Source organism: Panthera uncia, chromosome X, assembly GCF_023721935.1.
Source record: "Panthera uncia isolate 11264 chromosome X, Puncia_PCG_1.0, whole genome shotgun sequence".
NCBI lineage: Eukaryota > Metazoa > Chordata > Mammalia > Carnivora > Felidae > Panthera > Panthera uncia.
Genome location: NC_064817.1, coordinates 38,787,583 through 38,799,772, shown reverse-complemented (window position 1 = coordinate 38,799,772; position 12,190 = coordinate 38,787,583).

The window sequence follows — 12,190 nt, the reverse complement described above, 5'->3', positions numbered from 1 at the left end:
CCCGCCTTCGACCTCGCAGCTTCTCCCCGCCTCCTCACCCGCCCGGGATCGCCCAGGGCTCTGCTAGATCTGGGCGGGGTTGCTGCGGGGTGGGGACGGTGGTTGGGGCGCACCGAGCCAGACCCCACCTTTCCCCAACTCCTCCGTAGTGAAGTCAAGTCTTCAGGAATCGACTTCAGGCAAGGGAGGGGCTCGTGTGTACAGAATGTACCCAGTGACGGGACGTGGACCCCACCCGGAGAACTCCACCGACTCTTCTGTTTTATGTCCCCCGCCTGGTCGTCTCTGTCGTCGGCAGACTCGCCCCACACTATTTAGAGCGGGGCTCCTGGTCACTATCCACATCCAGCGTCCCCGTCGGCCCCCGGGGTGGGTGTTCCTGAGTTCTGGATGGGAACACTTCTCCGCTAAGATAAAGATACGCAATTGCACGCTGCATGGTGGACCGGAGGAATCGGAGGCTGCGTATTCACCTAGCGCAATTAATTGGTCAGGAGGAGCCTTTGTGAAGTGTTGTGTTCCTTAGGGTTTTGCCCGCTGAGGGCTATGCACCTTTTCTGACACCAAAGATCAGTTTTTCTCATTTGTAAAATGCAGATGATTTTTAGCACCCCCGTACGTCCTCATCTTGTGAGATTGGGGGGGTGGGCACCTGTTACCGCTGCATAACCTAGCCCGTTCTGACACGTGAGCGAAAGACATTTACAGAACTAGAGTGGTAGGATGGTGGACTGTCTCGGGAGATCAGTGTTTAAAAGGACCCATAAGCAGGGATATGTACTCAAGGATGGATGAAAACGTGACAGGAAGTCCGAGAAGCAGATTGAAGTTCCTGAAATCTAAAAGAGAACTAAAAAGGATAATTTTGCTCTGTTTCAGCAGGATAGTGAACACCCCTTGGAGGAAGCTGTTCTAAGGTTAATGGAAGATAGAAAGCAAATCTGCTCACCTCCACCTGGGGAAGGTGTTCCAATTGGAAAAGTAAGAACATCGCCAGAGATCTCTGGTCTTTTTCATCACAGAAACTATTCCACCTCTGAAATCGTTAGCTGAAGCATCCTGCTGTCTGCCCACACTTTGCCTCTCCCTAGCCATTCGTTCAAATCCTCTCTGTTCCCCAGCCTCATTGACCACTGCGTCCACTTTGGTCTCAGTTTTTCGTATTCGGCAAAGAGACCCCAGACCATTGTTTTAATAACGCTTCTGCCAATAACCTAAACTCCCTGACCTTCTGGCTTTTCATTACTCATTTGGCAACAGCTCCCCACCCCCACCCCGCCCCGTTTAAACCCTGCCTTGGGCTTTCTCTGTGCCTGCAAACACTGTTGCAAGAAGTTTCCCCACAGGGCAGATAAGTCATAATAGTCAACCTGAAGTGGTCCCTGAAATCCTACACTTTCCACCTCAATTCCCAGTCTTGGGTTCCATTATGACTATTCAAACCTGGTCTGCTCACCTCAGACCTCTGATATCCCTCTTTGCACCCTCTCCCCTGTTGTCAACAAATGAACTTCCCTCCTACTACATAGAGAAAATGAAACTATTAGACAGTCTCTCACTTTCCACTATAGAGCCATATATCCACTTACCTCTGTCCCCATCTTCTCTTTGGTGGCAGGGATATTATTTTCCAATATTAAAGTATAACTTTTTCCTTCCCTATATTTTTACTTTTCCCTCCTCTCCTCTTTAAGCAACTGGATGGCTCCCTGCTCACCTGAAGGGTGGGATGTGGCTGGGCAAAATGCAAAAAGTCTCTGGTATTTTTTTCCAAAAGCCTAAACTCCAGGCGCGGAGGGTGTGGTCGGTTTTTAAAATAGCCACAAATTTTTCCCCTCCTCTCACTGCGCCCTTTGGCAGTGTCTGTCTACACTGACTCCGGGGAAAGAGCAGAACTCTACTGGCTCTTCCCCTGGGTTGGGGGTGGGTGAAGGGAGAGAGAAGTCTCTGGACCCCACGGCAAAAAGCACGTGAGCTCTTCTTCCTGACAGTGAGTCAGGGAAGAGCAGAACTCATGGAGTAGCTGTATGGTTCATCTCGACAGATGATCGGAGGCACTATCCCAAACGTTCCCGGGCCCCAGATGCAACTTGGAGGCAGCAGAAGGGTCGCAGAGACACTGTAGGTGACATTTCAGAGGCACCTATGTGGACCAAGACCCAATGATCCTAAGACCCCAGGTCTATGGCACAACCCTAGGAGTAGGGAAACCCTAGGAATTATCAAGGCAAATTGCCCGGCAGAAAGCTCAATCAGAAATGAAGTTGTTTTCTGGGGTACTTGGGTAGCTCAGTTGATTGGATGTCTGACTTCAGCTCAGGTCACGATCTTGTGGTTGGTGGGTTCGAGCCCCACACTGGGCTTGCTGGCTGTCAGCACAGAGCCTGCTTCGGATCCTCTGTCCTCCTCTCTCTGCCCCTTCCCCACTTGTGCTATCTCAAAAATAAACATTTAAAAGATTTTTTTTTTAAGAAATAAAGTTGTTTTCTGGGAGGTACCGGCTTCCAGTTATGGAATGAATAAGTCACGGGAATGAAAGGCACAGCGTGGGGAATATAGTCAATGGAATCATAATGGCATTGTATGGTGACAGCTGGTAGTTACCCTTGTGGTGAGCACAGCATAATGGATAGCACTGTCAGTCACTACGCCATACACCTGAAACTAATGTAACATTGTGTGTCACCTATAGTTCAATTGAAGAAAAGGAAAGAAAAAGTGGTTTTCTGTAAAGTGACTTCTAGCACACCTAATTTAGTAGACCCCCCCCTTTTTTTTTCCTTTCTGGGACAATCGCATATGCCCAGTCCCTGCTCTCAATCACCACCTCTCTTTTCTGTTCCTTCAACCACACGCTCTCAACCAGAGTGTTCTCACCAACGTGAGAATTAAACATAGTCAAATGTCTCTCTCTTTGGAAAAAAAGAAATCCCATTGATTCACACCCTCCCCTAGCACAACTGCCGCAGAGACTTATGGGAATCAGAAGGTGCCCTCACCAGGCAGATGAATTGCAAAAATGGGACCCAGCACCTTGAAAAGGGTACCCCTTCCTTTGGCCCCAAGCCAAAGCTCAAATTCAGAGCTCGGCGGGCTTCCAGCCTGGATCTGCGTCCTTCAGCCACGCCCTTAGCCACGCCCTTAGCCACGCCCCTGCCCTGCCTGCCGCGGGTTCCTCCACCCGAGCCTCACAGCCCAGCTTCTCGCTGGAGTTGTTTTGTACTTGTTCTCTCCTACTCATTTCTCAGTACACTCCAATCTGGATTCCGGCCCCGTATTGCTGCATAAACAGCTCATTCTAAGCTTCTCCGTGGCTTCCGCGTTATTGAATCCAGAGGACGATTTCATGTCCCATCTTGGTTGACCTTTCAATAAGTAGCATTTAACCCTTGACAGCTCCCGCCTCCAAACTGTCTTCTTTCCGTTTCTAGGACATCACGCTTGCCCAGTTCTCCTGTTGTTTCATAGCTGCACCTTCAGAGCAAAGCGTTTGGGAGACCAGGCTCTGTAAAACAGGGATGCTACTGCTAGTAGGGTTATTGCAGGGTTATTGGAAGAATTAAAATTTCCAAGACAGATAGATAGAAAGATACAACAGTGCATGAGATGGAATAAATCGTCAAGTATGAGTTCCAGTCTTTGTTGTCGCTGTTTGGGAAGCTCATCCTCTTCCACCTGGCCATTCGATGTTAGGATATTTGAATTCTTTCAGCTTCAGGGGCGCCTGGGTGGCTCAGTCCGTTAAGCGTCTGACTCTTGGTTTCCGTTCAGGTCATGGTCTCACGGTTGGTGGGTTCGATCCCCACGTTGGGCTCTGTGCTGACAGCCTGGAGTCTGCTTGGGATTCTCTTTCTCCCCTTATCTGTGCCCCTCTCCTGCTCTCTCTCTAGCTCTCTTTTTCTCTTTCTCTCAAAACAAATAAAATTAAAAAAATTCAGCTTCAGCCCTAGGCCCTATCCCTTCTCACTCTATGGTGTCTTCGATAAGCCCAGATTGACATTTCCTGCCCAGACTTCTCCCTGGAGCTCCGAACCTAGAAATCCAGCTGCCTCCTTGACACTCCTTCTTGGTCGCCTCAAGGGCATTTCGAGGTTAATGTGTGAATGCGGGAATCATCTCTTCTATTATGCAATCGGAAATGTAGGAAGAAGTTGGTTTATAGCACCTGCCTCTTCGTCAGCCCCCTTCCCTCAAGGCAACCCATCACCAAGTCAGGTTGGTTTTACCTTCAATCCATTCATGTGTCTCCATTGCCAGTACTAACACCCTAGCCCAGGTGAGTCTCTACCAACTGCTTAGCCTGTCTCTGTGTCCACTCTGCCTTCCTCTGATTTGGGGTCTTAAAGATAATCAATTGGTGATTGATTATCAATCAATTGGTGATTGACCTTGGGGCGCCTGGGTGGCTCTGCCGGTCAAGTGTCTGACTCTTGATTTCGGCTCAGGTCATCATCTCACAGTTCGTGGAGCCCGCCTGGGATTCTGTCTCCCTCTCTCTCTGCTCCTCCCCTGCTCGGGCTCTTCCTCTCAAAATAAGTAAATAAACATTTAAAAAAAGATAATCATTAAGACTTGCAAAGTGAGTCATGAGGGGTCTTGAGTGCAAGAGCTTACGAGGGTGTCCAGTATATAGCAGATGTTCAATAGGTTCCTTTTGTCTGCTTGACAGCTGAGAGGAAGCACTTTTTTTTTTTTTTTTACCTTTGGTCTTTGAAAGCAAACCACTGACTATTTTTAAAAATTTTTTTAATGTTTATTTATTTTTGAGAGAGACAGACGCAGAGCATGAACAGGGGAGGGGCAGAGAGAGAGAGGGAGACACAGAATCTGAAGCAGGCTCCAGGTTCTGAGCACAGAGCCCTACGAAGGGCTCGAACTCATGAACCGCGAGATCATGACCTGAGCCGAGTGGGACGCCTGACCAACTGAGCCCCCCGGGCGTCCCAACCACTATTTTTATGGAGGAGGGGGGGAACTCATATTAACAGCAGTGACTTTCCCAAAACCATCTTCTTTAAAGCTTTAAAAACCCTGAGCCTGGAGACCAAACTTCATCAAAAATGGCTGCAGCTTCCGTTCATGGTTTTTTTCATATCTTGATATTTATTCAAAAGTATGCATGGGGCACCTGGGTGGCTCAGTCGGGGAAGCGTCCCACTCTTGATTTCAGCTCAGGTCACGATCTCACGGTTGGTGGGTTCGAGCCCCACATCAGGATTCACACTGACAGGAGCCTGCTTGGGATTCTCTCTCTCTCCCTCTCTCTCTGCCCCTTCCACTTCTTGTGGGCTGTCTTTCTCAAAAATAAATAAATAAACATTAAAAAAATAACTGAGGTGAGAATGGAACAAAAGAAGAGAACATAGCCAGTTCAAGAAACTTGGGCCATTTAGCTATTCTTGCAAATTAATGTTTCCATGTAAAATTTAGTATCAACTTGTCGAGGTCCCAAATAGAAGCTTAGAGGTATTTTTACCGAGAGCGTGGTAAATTTTTAAAATAACTTAGGAAAGAAAATTATCTTTAAGATATTGGCTTGTCCTATCCAAGATGAAGGCATGTCTTTCCATTTGTTTAAGACTATTTTTGTGCCTTTCAGGAGCGCTTTAAAATTTTCATGGTGTAGATGAGCATATTTCTTGTTCAATTTTTTCTAAAGTATTCTATCTTCTTGGTTGCTATTGCAAATGGATTTTTCTCTAAGATTATGTCTGCTACTTGGTTATTGTGTACAGAAAGCACTTGATTCCTATATGTTAATTTTATTTTAATTTTAAAAATGTTTATTTATTTTGGGGAGGGGCAGAGAGAGAGGGAGACAGAGAATCTCTGCACCGGCAGCACAGAGCCCAACATGGGGCTCGAACCCACGAACCGTGAAAAAGTGACCTGAGCTGAAATCAAGAGACGGAGGCTTAATCGACTGAGCCACCAAGGTACCTCCCTATATGTTAATTTCATATCCCGCTAACTTCCCGAATTCTTTCATTGTCTGAGTTAGTTCTTATTACTGATTCGGGAAGGGTCTCCACGTGTATTCTGTCATCTGCAAATAGAAATGGTTTTACTTGTTTTTCAAATTCTTATGTCACTAATTAATTTCTTTTGTCTACTTCTATTGCCTATTACTTTCAGTTTAATGCTAAATACTCATGGAGGTAATGAGTATCCTTACCTTGTTCCTGATCTTAGCAAAAATTCCTCTAGTGATTCTCATTATGCAAGATGCTGGATTTAGGATTAAGGTGTGTACACTCACGCATGCATGCATGTGACATCATGTGAAAGAAGTATCCATCAATTTCTATTTTCTTGAGTGTTTTTAAAATCAGGAAAGAAAGTTAAATTTTGTCAAAGGCTTTTTTAGCATCAAAAGAAGTAACCAGGAGTGGCTGGGTGGCTCAGTTGGTTAAGTGTCTATTTTTTTTTTAATGTTTATTTATTTTTGACAGAGAGAGAGAGATAGCAAGCACAAGCAGGGGAGGGGCAGAGAGAGAGGGAGACACAGAATCAGAAGCAGCCTCCAGGCTCTGAGCTGTCTGCACAGAGCGGGAGGCGGTGTTCAAACTCTTAAGCCATGAGGTCCTGACCTGCCGCTTAACCGACTGAGCCACCCAGGAGCCTCTGTGTCTGACTCTTGATCTCAGCTCAGATCTTGATCTCAGGGTTGTGAGTTCGGGTCCTGCGTTGGGTTCTTCGCTGGGCATGAAGCCTAATTATGAAGATATTTTTTTAAAAAAGAGATAATCATGGGGCATTGGGTGGCTCAGTTGGTTGAGCGTCTGACTTCAGCTCAGGTCATGATCCCACACCTCGTGAGTTTGAACCCCACATCGGGCTCTGTGCTGACAGCCCAGAGCCTGGAGCCTGCTTCGGATTCTGTGTCTCCCTCTCTCTCTTCCCCTCCCTTGCTCACTCTGTTTCTCTTTCTCTTAAAAATAAATAAAAACATTAACAAAATTTCAAAGAAGAGATAATCATATGAATTTTCTCCTTAGATGTATTAATATAGGATATTATGTTAATGGATTTCATAATATTGAATGCAAATTCCAATTAGACATGGAGTATTATTTACTTAATGTCATGTTGGATTCTGTCTGCTTACTTTTCATTTACTATTTTTGCACCAATATTCAGAAGTGATTTAGTTTGTAATTTTCTTTGTTGTGCTGTCTTTATAAGGTTTAGGTATCAAGATTATACTTGTTTCCTAAAAAAGGAAATAAAGATTTTCCTTAATTTTCCATCTTATCTTTAAATGTTTGGCAAATTTCTCCTGTAAAACCATATGGGCCAACTGCTGTTTTGTGAAGTAGTTCTCCTATAACTTTAAAGAAATGGATTTGTTTAGTCTTTGTTTCTCTAATGGTGTCAATTTTAGCACGTGTTTTCCTAGGGAATTATCCGTTTTATCTATGTTTTTCAAATTTATTTGCAGAGAAGTCTACAGAAGGTCTCATGACTTAAAATTTTTCTTTTGTGTCAATGATTATTTCCCCCATGTAATTTCTAATCTTGTATGTATGTCTGCTACCCTTTTTATTCTTTTTTTTTTTTTTAATTTTTTTTTTCCAACGTTTTTTATTTATTTTTGGGACAGAGAGAGACAGAGCATGAACGGGGGAGGGGCAGAGAGAGAGGGAGACACAGAATCGGAAACAGGCTCCAGGCTCCGAGCCATCAGCCCAGAGCCTGACGCGGGGCTCGAACTCACGGACCGCGAGATCGTGACCTGGCTGAGGTCGGACGCTTAACCGACTGCGCCACCCAGGCGCCCCTACCCTTTTTATTCTTGAAACACTAGACAAATTTCTGCTAAGATCAAGAACAAGGTAAAGAAATCCATTATCTCCACAATTGTTTAACATTAAACTGGAGGTAGGGGCACCTGGGTGGATCATTCAGTTAAGCATCTGACTTTGGCCCAGGTCATGATCTCACAGTTCATGGGTTCGAGCCCCGCGTCGGGCTCTGTGCTGACAGCTGGGACCCTGGAGCCCTCTTCAGATTCTGTGTCTCCCTCTCTCTGCTCCCCACCGCCCGCCCCGCTAGCGCTCTGTCTCTGTCTCTCAAAAATGAATAAACATTAAAAAAAAATTTTTTTTAAAGAGCCCAAAGGGCTAATAAGTAATGCATAGAATTATCACAGCCCTGGCCCCTCATCACTACCTTTAGAAATTAAATGCTGAAGGGGCACCTGGGTGGCTCAGACAGTTAAGAGTCCGACTCTTGATTTCCGCTCAGGTCACGATCTCACGGTTTGTGAGTTCGAGCCCCACATCAGGATTCACACTGACAGGAGCCTGCTTGGGATTCTCTCTCTCTCCCTCTCTCTCTGCCCCTTCCCTGCTCGTGCGTGCACGCTCTCTCTCAAAATAAAATGAACACTTAAAAAAAATTAAAAACAAATTAAATGTTCAAGCCAATGCTCAACCCTTAGAGCAGTTGTCCCAGGCAAACTATATTACCATTGCCAAAGACCAGAGCAGAGAGTGGCTGTTTGCGCTGTGTCTTGCTTAGGTCTAGGGACGATTTTTTTCCCCACACGTATCGCAAAGTCCGGTGCGTCTGTTGGCTGAAGAGACGCTGAGGGAATGCCCCTTTTTTCTTCTGCTAGAGACTGACTTCTCTGTTGAAGCAGCCTCTGAGAGGGAGATTAGCCCCCAGGAGATGTAGTCGAGAGAGCTCTTGAGAGAGAGAGCAGAGATCGACACCTGTTGAAGGGAAGGGTGCAGGGCTGGACAGAGGGTAAGGCTGGGTTGCCGGAGGACCCCAGCAACACCTGTGGTTTTACCGCATGGGGACCTTTGCAGCTGTAATGGCTATTCAGTGTTGTCCCAAGTTGAGGGAACAGGCCCCATGACATTCGGTTATTAGATGCAGGCTGGCCCATCGAAGGATGCAGCTTAATCCCTGAGGAGGCTGGCAGCTGAGGGCTTTCTGCGGGCACCACTCCCAGCAGCTGGGGAACATTTCCTTTATTCCCGAAGAAGCTGGACGGTATCCACCACACTCCGACATTTTCTAAGATTTTTTTTTTTCTCAAGGAGGGCCCTCCACATTTTATTAGGGATACGGCAGAAGAAGAGGCTAGAACAGAACAGCCTCGTTTTTAATGACAGATAAATTAACCCCCACAACAGCCTCGTTTTTAATGACAGATAAATTAACCCCAGTGTGGGGACGGAGGGTGGGCCCTGGGCAAGGTACTTTACTATATATATATAAAAAAAAAACCACAATGAAAAGACAGACAAACGGACCCCAAAGACATGGGGCAGGGGAGGGCAACAGCATCCAGGCAGCAGGAATGGCGATTCCCTGTCGAAATCCAATTATGACTCAGTTACCAGACCCCTTGGTATTTTCTAATAGAAACACAAATCTGCAAACATTTTCTGGGCAAAGAGTGTCTTTTCACAGGAATTCTTCCGATTTTGCACATTTTCCTTCCTTATATTGTTATGTGTATATTTGGGGGGGGGGGGAAGAAGGCATACGTTTTAGCGGAACAGATTTAGCTAAGTTTGTTAGTTTCAACTTTTTTTCTCATCACAGAGGAAACATTCATTACATGCTGTAGGTCAGGACATCTTTCATAATACCCTGACTTCTCCACATCCTGAGGGTGTTGACGGTCTGGCATGGTGAGGCCTGGACAGGCTTCCCATGGCCAAAATGAGGCAGGGAGTATTCCAGAAAGATCGGGAGGATATCTTTGTGCTTCAAACGTGACTCCATTCCCCATGGTTCCCTTGCTACCTCCCAAGCTGCTCCTTCTTAATCTCCTTATGTCTTCCACCTAACCTAAAATACTGGAAAATCCCCAAAACCCAATCCCTGGGCTTCTCATTGTGCTCAACCCCTTGAGGCTCGTTCACGATGGTCTCTTCCAATGAGTTCACATTGTTCGCTCAAGTATCACTCTCAGATTTCTTTCTTGAACTCCAGTTAGGCTCGTATTTCCACTTCGGTCTCAGCACCTTCACCTGGACGCCTGCCAGGCACCTCAGATTCATTTCACCCCTCCCCCCCACCAAATTCTCTACAACCCTCCACAAATCTACTGTTCCTGGTGGATTTCCTGTTTTGAACAATCCAATCTTTATACACCAAGATGCCAGAATGAGACACCTCCTAGTCTCAGGCGCCACATCCAGCCATTCACCTTGACCCATAAAGTCTACCATGTGAATTTCTCTTAAATAGGCCTCTCCTTAGCCTTCCCCCCTCTGACCCTGCATTCGTCAATCCACACTGTGTTTTTCCTCTCTAGCTTTGTGTGATCCATCATCTCTTATCATTAGTGACTCCGTACCTTTATAAGACAGCTCTCTGAGGCCCACAAGATCGATTCCAGACTCAGCACACCTCATAAAGGGTTTCATAGTGCTGTCCTTGCTCCTTAGCATGCTTTCTAAGGGGTTGGCACTCTGGCCCCAACCAACCTCTATGTTCTCACTTCCCACCACTTCCTTATTCTTTCTCTTTCATCCTCCGTTCTAGTTGTGTTGACACGCTGTGTGATTTGTGCTGTAGGTTCTATCCAAGCTATTCTCAGTTCAGCAAAAATGCCTGCTTCTCGGTCTGAGCTCACGTTGTTCTTCCTACCTGACATGGCTTGTGTGCACAGCTCGGTCTGTGATCTCCCACTCAGAGTTGGAGTTCACCTGTGGAGTCCCTTCAACAGAATTGATAATTCATTTCCTGGGTTCTCACGGAATCTTGCGCAAACCTGACCTGGAAAGCGGCTTACTGTGTGACTTTGTTTCCTTTACTGGGTAGATGCTGAACTCTGCAACTAAACTCAAAAACATAATAGATGTTCAACTGATGTTTGGTTCCAACTTGTGAATTGCCTATCCCTAATGTATAGTTAGCACATTAAATTGAGACTACTAATTACATACACCAAAGAATGAATTTAAATTAGGTGCTGTAGGCTAAGTTAGAAACTAGGGAAGACATCAATGTGTTGAGCTTCAAGGAAGGGAGAAATAATTCTGAAGAACTAATTTGGGAAAGAGAGGAAGGAGGGGCTTGCATAGAAGAAAGAAATGAAGAGAAATCAAAAGTGGACATTTTTAAAGACAGAGTACCCCCTGTTAGCATTCTGTTCTTGCTGTTCTATTTTTTTTATACATGTTGATTCATTTTTGAAAGAGAGAGTGAGTGGGGAAGGGGCATAGAGAGAGGGAGACAGAGGATCCAAAGCAGGCTCTGCGCTGACAGCAGTGAGCCTGGCACGGGGCTTGAACTCACAAACCATGAGATCATGACCTGAGCTGAAGTCAGATGCCCAACCGACTGAGCCACCCAGGCACCCCACTGTTTTTTTTTTTTATTAAAACTTTTTTTTAACGTTTGTTTATTTTTGAGAGACAGAGAGAGACAGAGAATGTGCAGGAGAGGGGCAGAGAGGGAGAGAGACACAGGATCCGAATCAGGCTCCAGGCTCTGAGAGTCAGCATAGAGCCCGACGCGGGGCTCGAACCCACGAACCGTGAGATCATGACCTGAGCTGAAGTCAGATGCCCAACTGACTGAGCCACCCAGGCGCCCCTATTTTTGTGACCTAATGCCAAATGAGAAAATATCAGATAAAAACACTATGCAGCTAGGCATTGAAGAAGTTGAAGATTTTTACCGTCTGTATTAATCATAATTTTTTATTGTTCTTAGTTTCCTTTTACAGATGTAACTTCTTGATGAATGCTCCTTTTTGTAAAGGGGTTCAAGAAATCGACAAAGGAAAAATGAAATAGAGACAATTTTATTTTAGTCACTCATCTTGCTGGCTCCTCTGGACCATTTATCCATAGTCTATAAAATATCACCATCTGCTGGAGGAAGAAAATATGTACAATTCAACTTTGTTGTGTGGATACTGTTTCTAGTCAACATGATTACCTACTTCGAACTATATAACTTTTAGCAAGATGATGACATTAGCTCAGCCAGTGAAGGATTACCGGATCACGTAGGCAAATATTACCACTTTATTTGAAGAGACACTTTTTTCAATGGGCAATTCAGACCAAGTGTCCTTTAAAATGTTTTAACAAGCAGCAGTTTCTAAGGACCACTGGCCTTCTATTTTCTGCGGTTGGTGGTTAGCATTTAACATGGAAGTATTAGGTATTAAAATCAGCTACTTTAGAGGTGGGACTTCCAACATGGCTTAGTG